Raw genomic sequence first — 12,744 nt, forward strand, 5'->3', positions numbered from 1 at the left:
CTGGAGTGGGAGGTTCCCGCACTGTGGCGGGGAATGGCCAGCACGTGGGTCTTGGGGAATAGTACCAGCCAACCCGGCCGGGACCTCGCGGGGAGGGGCGGGACCGAAGGGGGGTGGGATCGAGCCTGGTACTGGAGGAGCTTGGGGGAGGGTCTGACCCCTAGGCTGGGAGAGGCGTGCAAGGGGGACTGGGAGCAGGAGGGCAAAAGCTGGCCGGGCGCGTTGGGGCGGGAAGGCGGCCGCAGGGCTGGCAATGGAAAGCGGGGAGCGGGAAATGCGCGGGGAGGAGACTCGGGTACAGGGTGACTGGGGAAGGCACGAACCCACAGCGCGGGAAGAGCTCGGGCCAGTGGGATGGTGCCCTTGCCGCTGACGCGCTCTTGTACTAGTTGCTCTGCTGGTCTTAAGTAGATCGTCAGGGTCCGTGCGTCTCTGAGTGCCGGTCTGTGTCTCTGTCTCCGCCTTTGTATGTGTCAGTCCATCTCTTAAGTGTCTGTATCTCTCTGTCTCTGTGCCCCGTATCTCTTTCTCTGTGTTATGGCCTTTGTCTATGCCTGTCCCTTAAGTGTCTGCCTTTCTCTATCTCCATTCTTGACTCCTGTATCTCTGTGCCACGGTGTCTCCGTCTCCTGAATCTGGGTATTTCAGTCTCTCCTAGGAGGGGTCTATAGTAACTGGGCCGACGCGCGCGCACCAGGGCAGACACCCCCAGCCCTAGTCCGGTGGCTGGAGCCCCCCGCGGCTCTGGAGTGGTGCGCTCGCAGTGTAGGAGGAATGAATGGCGGCGTCGCGGGGGGCACCCTGGCTGCGGGTGACGCGGGGAAGCTCGGAGCACCTGAGGACGCGGAGCGCGCCAGTGTGTGCCCCGAGGGAGTGCGGTAGAGATGGAGGGTGCCCCCCGCCCTCGTTGCTTTGGACCACGGGTGAGTTCTCGCCTCACCGACGGGAACATGCCCTCTTCTCCCCTTGCCTCCCGCCCCCACAACCCCCACCCTGGCTGGCCGTCACCCGCGGCGTCACCTGCTTGCCAGCGCGCAGGAGCTCTGGCGCAATCACTGGCCTTGGGGAGGAGGGGGTGTCTCACATGCGGCGACAGTGACGGCAGCGCTGATAACGGTAATGATCACCCTGTACGTTCATTCCACACTCCAGGCGAACGCGCTTTCCTTCCTTAATCTGGCCAAATTACCAAATCACACAGCTGGTGAGGCTGCCTTGTAGTGGGTCTCCTTCCAACACTTCCTCGCCAGGTGTTAATACCGGAGACACAGGGACAAACGCAATGGTGGCTGCCCAGGGAACTGGATGGGGTGGGGGCGGTATTCCACAGGATACCTTGATGCCAGCCTCACTCAAGGGCCCAGGCCTGGGGGCCCATCACTATGAAGCCCTCCTCTGCTCTGTCCTAGTCTCCGGGATGAGGGCCACAGCTGGAGGTGGAGGCCCAGCCTGGAGTGAGAGGAGCCCTGAAACTGGAAGGACAATAAAGGCGGAAGACTGGGGTCACTGGAAGAGAGTCCAGAAAATTCCACATCCACTGGAAGTTGTCCAGTAATGGGTTCCAATCCTGACTCCCACTTTCTCAGTGACCTTGAACTGAAGGACCCATAATCATGGTTTTAAAAAATTAATTCGTTTGTACTTAAAACATTTTAGGAGGCCGGGCTCAGTGGCTCACGCCTGCAATACCAGCACTTTGGGAGGCCGAGGTGGGTGGATCACCTGAGGTCAGGAGTTCGAGACCAGCCTGATCAACATGGCAAAACCCCGTCTCTACTAAAAATACAAAAAAATTTAGCCAGGTGTGGCACACACCTGCACTCCCAGCTACTTGGGAGGCTGAGGCACAAGAACCGCTTGACCTAGGGTGGCAAAGGTGGCAGTTGGCGGACATTGGGCCATTGCACTCCAGCCTGGGCGACAAAGCGAGGCGAGACTCCGTCTCAATAAAAGAAAGAAAGAAAGAGAGAGAGAGAGAGAGAGAGAGAAAGGAAGGAAGGAAAAAAATTTTAGGAAAATTAAGAAAATCACATAACATCTTTTTTTTTTTTTTTTTGACACGGAGTCTTGCTCTGTTGCCCAGGCTGGAGTGCAATGGCGTGATCTTGGCTCACCATAACCTCTGCCTCCCAGGTTCAAGCGATTCTCCTGCCTCAGCCTCCTGGGTAGCTGGGACTACAAGTGCGTGCCACCACTCCCAGCTAATTTTTGTATTTTTAGTAGAGACAGGGTTTCACCATGTTGGCCAGGATGGTCTCAATCTCTTGACCTCGTGATCCGCCCACTCGGCCTCCCAAAGTATTGAGATTACAGGTGTGAGCCACTGTGCCCTGCCAGTCTTTGTATTTTTAGTAGAAATGGGGTTTCACTATGTTGGCCAGGCTGGTCTTGAACTCCTGACCTCGCGATCCGCCCGCCTTGGCCTCCCAAAGTGCTGGGATTATAGGCATGAGCCACCACACCCGGCCTTATAACTATATATATATATATCCTTCTAGTCTTTTCACCATGTGTCTGCATGATATGATACCTCTGTAAGCCCCATGTTCTAGTCTGAAGCATGGGGATGATAAAACCTACTTATTAAGGAACGTTTTGCTGGGCAACATTCATGGCTCACACCTGTGAATTCCGCCACTCAGAAGGCTGAAGCAGAAGGATCGCTTGAAGCCAGGAGTTGGAGACCAGGCTGGACAACATAACTAGGCCCCATCTCTAAATAAATAAGTAAATAAATAAGCAAGCCGGGTATGGTGGTACACACCTGTGGTCCCAGCTACTTGCAAGGCTGTGGTAGAAGGATCACCTGGGCACAGGAGTTTGAGGCTGCAGTGAGCCATAATGGTGCCACTGCACTCTGGCCTGGGTGACAGAGCAAGACCCTGACTCAAAAAAGAAAGAAAAGGACAGTTTTGTAGATGAAACCATCCTGGGGTAAAGTGGGTTGTCTCAGGAGGTAGTGAGCTGCCCCTCACCTAAAATGCCAAAGAAGAGGCATGAGGGTTCTTGCCAAGGATGAGATAAGAGCATTGTGTGAGGAATTGAAACAATTCTCCTTTCTCTCTGCACAATGAGGGAGATTGGAAAAATGACAGTTTAATCCAGAATTCACTTGGTTACCTCCTTCTTAAATAATTATATTCCCGTCCCTGCCGTGCCTGCTGGATCATGGTTAAAGCAAAAGTCCTAAGTACAAACCTGTGGACTATTACGATATATAAGCTTCAGCTATGTTGTAAAAATGTGGGGATTTCTTTGAATTCTGCTCCTGTCTTTAAAATTCTGATATTCTGCTTCCTTCCCATGAGAGGAAAATACATTTTCACTAAAATGAAATAAAGCTTGTATAGAGTTGCATGACAGTGCATTGAGTCTCTCAATTGGAAGTCCCTCAAACCTAGTATACTTGCTCCACGTGCTCTACACAGATAACATGCCTTTTGACAATTGAGTATTAGTGACACTTTTAGTCAAGTGGAAACTGCAGACCCCTGTAGTGGATTGAATAGGGACTCCCACAACAATTCAATGTTCACCTGTAACCTCAAAGTGTGACCCAGGGCCAGGTGCAGTGGCTCATGCCTGTAATCCCAGCACTTTGGGAGGCCAGGGCAGGAGGATGACTTGAGCCTAGGAGTTCAAAACCAGCCTGGGCAATATAGTGAGATGCCATCTCTACTAAAAAAAAAATTAGTTAGGCATGGTGGTGCATGCCTGTAGTCCCAGCTACTTGGGAGGCTGAGGTAGGAGGATAACTTGAGCACAGAAGCTAGTTGACAGTGAGCTATGATTGTACCGCACTGCACTCTAGCCTGGGTGGCAGAGCAAGACCCTGTCTAAAAAAAAAAAAAAAAAGTGTGACCTTATTTGGAAATAGGGCTTTTGCAGATACAATTAGTTAAGATAAGGTACAGTCAGGCTAGGTGGCTCATGCCTGTAATCCCAGCACTTTGGGAGGCCCAGGCGGGTGGATCACCTGAGGTCAGGAGTTCAAGACCAGCCTGGCCAATATGGAGAAACCCCATCTCTACTAAAAATAGCCCACATTGTGCCACTGCACTCCAGCCTCTGTGACAGAGTGAGATCCTGTCTCAAAAAATAAAATAAAATAAGAAAATAAAATAAAATAAAATAAAATAAAATAAAATAAAATATAGGCCGGGTGTGGTGGCTCATGCCTGTAATCCTAGCACTTTGGGAGGCCAAGGCAGGAAGATCCCATGAGCCCAGGAGTTGAAGACCAGCCTGGGCAACATAGGGAGACCCTGTCTTATATAGAAAGAAAAAAATAAAAAATAAATTAAGATGGGGTTATACTAGATTATGGTGGGCCCCAAATCCCGTCACCGATGTGTTTATAAGAAGAGAACAGACACACAGGGAAAAAGGCCACATGAAAGACGCAGAGATAGGAGTGAGGGAACTACAAGGTAAGGAAAACCAAGAATGTTGGGAGCCACCAGCAGCTGAAAGAGGCAAGGAAGAATTCTTTACTAGAGTCTTCCAAAGTAGCTTAACCCTACCCACACCTTGATTTTGGACTTCTGGCCTCCAGAACTGTGAGAGAATAAGTTTCTGTTGTTTTAAGCCCTCAGTTTGTGGTACCTTGTTACAGCGGCACTAAGAAACAAATACCAGCTGTTAGAAATATTTTGGGGTAAGCCGGGTGTGGTAGCTCACACCTGTAATCCCAGCACTCTGGGAGGCTGAGGCGGGTGGATCACCTGAGGTCAGGAGTTGAAGACCAGCCTGGCCAACATGGCGAAACCCCGTCTCTACTAAAAGTACAAAAATTAGCTGGGCATGGTGGTGGGCGCCTGTAATCCCAGCTACTGGGGAGGCTGAGGCAGGAGGATTGCTTGAACCCGGGAGGCAGAGGTAGAAGTGAGCCAAGATCGGCCACTGCACTCCAGCCTGGGTGGCAAAACAAGACTCCATCTCAAAAAATATAGGCTGGGTGTGGTGGCTTACACCTGTAATCCCAGCACTTTGGGAGGCTGAGGCGGGCGGATCATGAGGTCAGGAGATCGAGACCATCCTGGCTAACATGGTGAAATCCCGTCTCTACTAAAAATACAAAAAATTAGCCAGGCGTGGTGGCAGGCTCCTGTAGTCCCAGCTACTTGGGAGGCTGAGGCAGGAGAATGGTGTGAACTCGGGAGGCAGAGCTTGCAGTGAGCTGAGATCCCACCACTGCACTCCAGCCTGGGTGACAGAGTGAGACTCCATCTCAAAAAAAAAAAAATACATATGTATATATTTTTTGGGGGGGGTAGTATTTTTACTATCATTTCTCATGATCATGTTTCTCCTTCCTTAGACTCTCTCTGGGCCTTTTGGTCCTACCCTATCCACCTGATGGAAGCCCACACCATGAGGGTATTTCTAGGGCCCATTCTATTTAAAAGAAACTGATAAATTACTGTATCAGTCTGTTTTCACACTGCTGATAAATACATACCTGAGACTGGATAATCTATACAGGAAAAAGAGTTTAATGGACTTACAGTTCCACATGACTGGGGAGGCCTCACAACCATGGCAGAGGGCAAGGAGGAGCAAGTCATGTCTCACACGGATGGCAGCAGGCAAAGTGAGAGAGCTTGTGCAGGGAAACTTTCTCTTATAGAACCATCAGATCTCATGAGACCCACCCACTATCACAAGAACAGCACAGGAAAGACCTGCCCCCATGATTCAATCACCTCCCACCAGGTCCCTCCCACAAACATGGGAAGTCAAGATGAGATTTGGGTGGGGACACAGCCAAACTATATCAATTACCAAAAAAAGAATGAGAAAGATCTATGTGAACAGACATGGTAAAATCCTCAAGACCTGCCAAAATGTCACCAAATAAGTTTAGAGTAGAATTTTACATATATGGGAAAAGTACACATACACACATATGTATACACACCTACATTCACATATATACATACAGTATATATAGGAACATAAATGCACATAAAAGAAAGATCTGGGCAGCCTCAGTAGCTCACACCTTTAATCCCAGCACTTTGGGAGGCTGAGGCAGGTAGATTGCTTGGGCTCGGGAGTTTGAGACCAGCCTGGGCAACATGGCAAAACCCCATCTTTATTAAAAATACAAAAATTAGCCAAGCATGGTGGTGAGCACATATATTTTCAGATGCTCAGGAGGCAGGAGGATTGCTTAAGCCCAGGAGGTAGACGTTGCAGTGAGCTGAGATTGTGCCACTGCACTCTAGCCTGGGCGACAGAGTGAGAACATGTCTCAAAAAAAAAAAAAGAAAGAAAGAAAGAAAGAAAGATTTGGAAAGATACATACCAAAACGCAAATGATAGTTATCTCTGAGGATGGTACCAGGATCCCAACAGAATGAATTTCATATTTTATTCAGTATAATTCTAGAGTATATTACATTTGCAATAAAAACGTTTAAATATATTTTACATTTTATTATTTAATTTTCTTTATTATTATTATTATTTTTGAGACACCATCTCAGTTCCATCACCCAAGTTGGAGTGCAGTAGCATGATCTTGGTTCACCGCAGCCTCAACTTCCATGGCTTAGGTGATCCTCTACCACATCTGGCTAATCTTTGTGTATTTTTAGTAGAGACAGGGTTTCACCATGTTGCCCAGGCTGGTCCTAAACTCCTGGGCTCAAGCAAACCTCCAGTCTTGGCCTCCCAAAATGCTAGGATTACAGGCATGAGCCACTGAGCCCAGCCTTAATATATTTTTTTTAAGGGCTTAAAACCAGTGATATAGCACATTTATCAAACATTATACTCTAGCCCCAGACAAATTAGTTGCCTTTGAAAGGAAAATAGTGGGCTGGGTGCAGTGGCTCACACCTGTAATCCCAGCACTTTGGAAGGCTGAGGCTGGTGGATCACCTGAGGTCAGGAGTTCAAGACCAGCCTGGCCAACGTGGTGAAACCCCATCTCTACTAAAAATACAAAAATTAGCCAGGTGTGGTGGTGGGCACTTGTAATCCCAGCTACTCTGGAGGCTGAGGCAGAAGAATCACTTGAGCCCAAGAAGCAGAGGTTGTAGTAAGCCAAGATTGTGCCATTGCACTCCAGCCTGGGTGACAAGAGTGAAACTCCATCTCAAAAAAAAAAAAAAAAAAAAAAGGAAAATAGTGTAGCAGTTAAGAACATGAAGCTTACATTCAAATCCAGGCTCTGCCCTCTACCTGCTTGTAACTTTGGACAAGTTATTAAGCTTCTCTGTGTCTTAGGTTCCTCATCTCTAAAATATGGACAATGATATTGGTAGAACCCATCTTATAGGCTATCGCAAGGATTAAATCAGGTAACATATATATAAACTGCTTAGGTAAATGTTGGACTATAGAAATGTTATTATTATACAGAAAAACATAAAGAAAAAAATAATGCCATCACTAGATATATTTATTATTAATATTTTGTTGTATGTACTCCTAATCCTTTTTGCTTTTTTTGTTTGGTTGGTTTGTTTTACTTGTTTTCTTTTTTTTTTTTTTTTGAGACAGAGTCTCGCTCTGTCACCCAGGCTGGAGTACAGTGGCGTGATCTCGGCTCACTGCAACCTCTGCCTTCCGGGTTCATGCCATTCTCCTGCCTCAGCCTCCCGAGTAGCTAGGATTACAGGTGCCTGCCACCACGCCTGGCTAATTTTTTGTATTTTTAGTAGAGACAGGGTCTCACTATGTGGGCCAGGCTGGTCTCGAGCTCCTGACCTCGTGATCTGCCCGCCTCGGCCTCCCAAAGTGCTGGGATTACAGGCATGAGCCACCACGCCCGGCCTTGTTTGATTTTTGAGATAGGGTCTCACTCTGTCATCCCTTCTGGACTGCAGTGGCACAATCATAGCTCACTGCACCCTCAATTTTCCAGGCTAAAGTGATCCTCCCTTCTCAGCCCCCTGAGTAGCTGGGACTACAGGTGCATGCCATCATGCCCAGCTAATTTTTTTTTTAATTTTTAATAGAGATGAGGTCTCACTATGTTGCCCAGGTCTCAAGCTCCTGAGCTCAAGCAATCCTCCTGCCTTGGCCTCCCAAAGTACTGGTATTACAAGCATGAGCCACTGTGCCTGGCAATTCCAATTTTTTTTTTTAACCTATGCTTTTATACCTTCTGCTTAACAAAAATGAGATTTTGTAACCCTTTTTCTCCTCCACTTAACTGTATGTGGGGAATATTTTCCCACAGCATAAACTCTTCTTGTCTATCATTTGTAAATGTTGCATAGCATCTCATTGTATGGATGTTTAATTCAACAAGCCCTCTACTCTTGAACATTGAATTCCCTCCTAATTTTTTGTTTATTATTATAAATAGTGCTGTGATGAGCAAATGTTGTAGGAAAAAAATGGCCACATTGTTTTGTACCTCCTCCAATCAAGGAGTAGCATCTATTTCTCCAGCCCTGAATGGGCTTGATCATGTGACTTGCTTTGCCCAATGTGGACGTTGGTAAATGTGTTGCAAGCAGAGGCTTGAAAAAAGTGTTTATGGCCAGGCACGTTGGCTCACCCCTGTAATCCCAGCACTTTAGGAGGCCAAGGAGGGTGGATCACCTGAGGTCAAGAGTTCGAGACCAGCCTGGCCAACATGGACAAACTCTGTCTCTACTAAAAATACAAAATTAAGCATGGTAGCACATGCCTGTAATCCCAGCTACTCGGGAGGCTGACACAGGACAATCACTTGAACCCAGAGGCAGAGGTTGCGGTGAGCCAAGGTCGCACCATTGCACTCCAGCCTGGGCAACAAGAGCGAAACTCTGTGTCAAAAAAAAAAAAAAAGTGTTTATGGCCGGGCGCGGTGGCTCACGCCTGTAATCCCAGCACTTTGGGAGGCCAAGGCTGGCGGATCACGAGGTCAGGAGATCGAGACCATCCTGGCTAACATGGTGAAACCCCGTCTCTACTAAAAATACAAAAAATTAGCCTGGCGTGGTGGCGGGCGCCTGTAGTCCTAGCTACTCCAGAGGCTGAGGCAGGAGAATGGTGTGAACCCAGGAGGCGGAGCTTGCAGTGAGCCGAGATCACACCACTGCACTCCAGCCTGGGCGACAGAGCAAGACTCCATCTCAAAAAAAAAAAAAAAAAAAAAAGTGTTTATGCACTGAGGCTTGCCCCTTCTTTGTTGCTGAGAATCTTAAGGCCACCATGTGAAGAAGCCTGGGCAAGCCTACTGGAAGAGGAGATAATACACAGAGACACTGTTCAGGCACCCCAGCTGAAGACCAAAAATGTAAATGAAGCCATTCTAGACCATGCTAAACCATCCAGCTCCTGCTGAGCTGGCCAATCCCAAAGAATCACAGAACATGAGAAATAATCAATGTTTGTTATTTTAATCCAGTTTGAGATGATTTGTTACACAACAAAAGCTAATTGATAAAACTATCCCATGGATAATGATTATTTCCTGGAACAATTTCCTAGAAGTAAATTTTCTGGGTCAAAGAGTATGCACACTTTTATACCTTTTGATTCATATTGCCAAAAAGTTGTATCAACTTTTAAGCTACCAGCAATGTATGAGTGTTCATATCTTCCATCTTTATCTATACTGGACTTTGATGTTTCTTTTGTTTTTGAGATGGAGTCTTGCTCTATCGCCCAGGCTGCAGCGCGGTGGCGCCATCTTAGCTCACTGCAACCTCCATGTCCCAGATTCAAGCAATTCTCCTGCCTCAGCCTCTGGCGTAGCTGGGATTACAGGCACCCGTCACCACGCCCGGCTAATTTTTGTATTTTTAGTAGAGACTGGGTTTCACCATGTTGGCCAGGTTGGTCTCAAACTCCTGACCTCAGGTGATCCACTCACCTTAGCCTCCCAAAGTGCTGGGATTACAGGCATGAGCACCACACTGGGCCTCATCGATGTTTCTTGTTATCTTCATGACTACATTGTGTTTGTAAATTTAACACACAAGCCATTGTCCATTCCCTCTCAATTCACAATCAATTTAGACCAAAAAAAAAAAAAAGATTATCCATGTAGGAAAAAAGACCAAAAAAAGGTTATCTATGCAGGAAAAAAAGATCAAAAAAAGATTATCCATGTAGGAAAGGAAGAGTAGAAAAGAGAGAGAAAAAATAGGAGAATAAGAGAGAAACAGAGTCAAAGATGAAAAATGCAGAGAAAGAAAATAGAAATATAAAATAGAGCAACCTCCAAGACTCTTATACATAGGGTATTTAACATGTAGTCAGAAATAGTTATGGGGGGCTGGGCGTGGTGGCTCAGGCCTACAGCACTTTGGGAGGCCAACGCAGGAGGATTACTTGAGCTCAGGAGTTTGAGACCAAACTGGGCAACACAGTGAGACCTCATCTGTATGGAAAAAAAAAAAAAAAAAAGGCCAGGTGTGATGGAATGCACCTGTAGTCCCAGCGACTTGGGAGGCTGAGGTGGGAGGATCGCTTGAGCATAGGAGGTTGAGGCTGCAGGGAGTCCTGATAATGCCAGCCTGGGTGATAGAGCAAACCCTGTCTCTAAAAATTGGAAGGAAGGAAGGAAGGAAGGAAGGAAGGAAGGAAGGAAGGAAGGAAGGGAGGAAGGAAAGGGGAGGGGAGGGGAGGGGAGGGGAGGGGAGGGGAGGGGGGATGGTTACGGGTCTAAAAATAATTTGGGTCATGAAAGAGACTTGAAAAGAAAATGTCCATTTAGGCCAAGCCCAGTGCATCTGAGAACAGTGTAAAAATAGGTAACAGGCTCTATCATATGTAGTTGCATTTAATTCTCACAGCAACTCTCTGAGACAGGGGTTATTATTCCCATTTTATAGATGAGAAAAATTAACAGTCAGAGCTTTCAAGTAACTTGATAAAGATGATACAGCTGATAAAGAATTGAGCCCAAATTTGAGCCCAAGTCTGCCTGTCTTGGAAATTTATGTATTTCCACTTATTCTTCCTAGAAGGGATGTAGCAAACCACTAGCAACTAATGCGGGGAGGAAGTGTAGCCACCTTTTGATTCATATTGCTAAACTGCTCTCCAGAAAGGAACCATACTCCCTGGGTTTGAATCCCAGCTCTGCCACTTACAACTTGTATAACTCTTAGTGTTTCTATGTCTCAGTTTCCTCATCTGTAGAATGGCTTCATAAGTGTCATGAGTGCATAAGATGTAAACCACTTAGAGCAGTGGCTGCCACGTAGTAAAGTGCTGTCTAAACTTGCTATTAGTAGTATGCTGTTGCAGTGACCCTGCGAGTATTTCTAATGATCCTGTTGCCAGGTGGCCCATACGTAGTAGCTTTCATTATGCAATCATGCACCACATAACAACCTTTATGTCAATGATGGACTGCATTATAATAACAGTGGTTTCATAAGATTATAATGCTGTAAGCCAGGCGCAGTGGCTCACATCTGTAATCCCAGCACTTTGGGAGGCCAAGGTGAGTGGATCACTTGAGGTCAGGCATTGAAGACCAGCCCGGCCAACATGGTGAAATCCTGTCTCTACTAAAAATACAGAAATTAGCTAGGTGTGGTGGTGCGTGCCTGTAGTCCCAGCTACTCGGGAGGCTGAGGCAGGAGAATCGCTTGAACCCAGGAGGTGGAGGTTGCAGTGAGCCAAAATCGTGCCACTGCACTCCAGCCTGGCGACAGAGCGAGACTCCTTCTCAAAACAAACAAACAAAAAACACATTGCCCATTATGTGTCATGCACTGTCCCATATACTTTACAAGTACTATTTCATTTAATTCTCACAACTAGCCTTTGAAGTAGGTATTAGTCTTTTTTTTTTTTTTTTTGAGACAGGGTTTTGCTCTTGTTGCCCAGGCTGGAGTGCAGTGGCACGATCTCGGCTCAATGCAACCTCCACCTCCTGGGTTCAAGCAATTCTCCTGTCTCAGCCTCCCGAGTAGCTGGGATTACGGGCGAGTGCCACCACACCCAGCTAATTTTTTGTGTTTTTAGTAGAGACAGGGTTTTATCATGTTGGCCTGGCTGGTCTTGACCTCCTGACCTCAGGTGATCCACCCGCCTCGGCCTCCCAAAGTGCTGGGATTACAGGCATGAGCCACCGTGTGTGGCCTGAAGTAAGTATTCTCATTTCCATTTTACAAATGAGGAAACTGAGTCTGGATCCAGAATCTTTTATCCTTACTGTACTATACTGTCTCCTGTTTGAGAGCCATGCAATTTTGGGGTGCAAAATGCCAACAAAAGCAAATGCAACACTTCTCAGCCTGCTTCATTCATCATCTACTCTTTCTCGGCCGCAAGAACATTCTGCATTAGATCCACTGCAGCAAGTTGTCTGAGAACTGAGGTGAGCGTCAATAAATGGATTATGGGCCAGGCATGGTGACTTACGCCTGCAATCCCAGCACACTGGGATGCCGAGGTGGGAGAATTGCTTAAGGCCTGGAGTTCAAGACCAGCCTGGGCAAGATGGTGAGACCCCGTTTCTATAAAAAATTTTAAAAAATTAGCCAGGCACAGTGGCACGTGTCTGTAGTCCCAGCTACTAGGGAGGCTCAGGTGGGAGAATTGCTTGAGCCTAGGAATTTGAGGCTGCAGTGAGTTATGACCATGCCACTGCACTCCAGCCTGAGCAACAAAGTGAGACACCCTTCTCTTATTTTATTTATTTATTTTTTTGAGACAAAGTTTTGCCCTTTGTTGCCCAGGCTGGAGTGCAGTGACATGATCTCAGCTCATTGCAACCTTCACCCCCCTGGGTTCAAGAGATTCTTGTCTCAGCCTCCCAAGTAGCTGGGATTACAGGCG

Source organism: Gorilla gorilla, chromosome 2 (assembly GCF_029281585.2).
Source record: "Gorilla gorilla gorilla isolate KB3781 chromosome 2, NHGRI_mGorGor1-v2.1_pri, whole genome shotgun sequence".
Taxonomy (NCBI): Eukaryota; Metazoa; Chordata; class Mammalia; order Primates; family Hominidae; genus Gorilla; species Gorilla gorilla.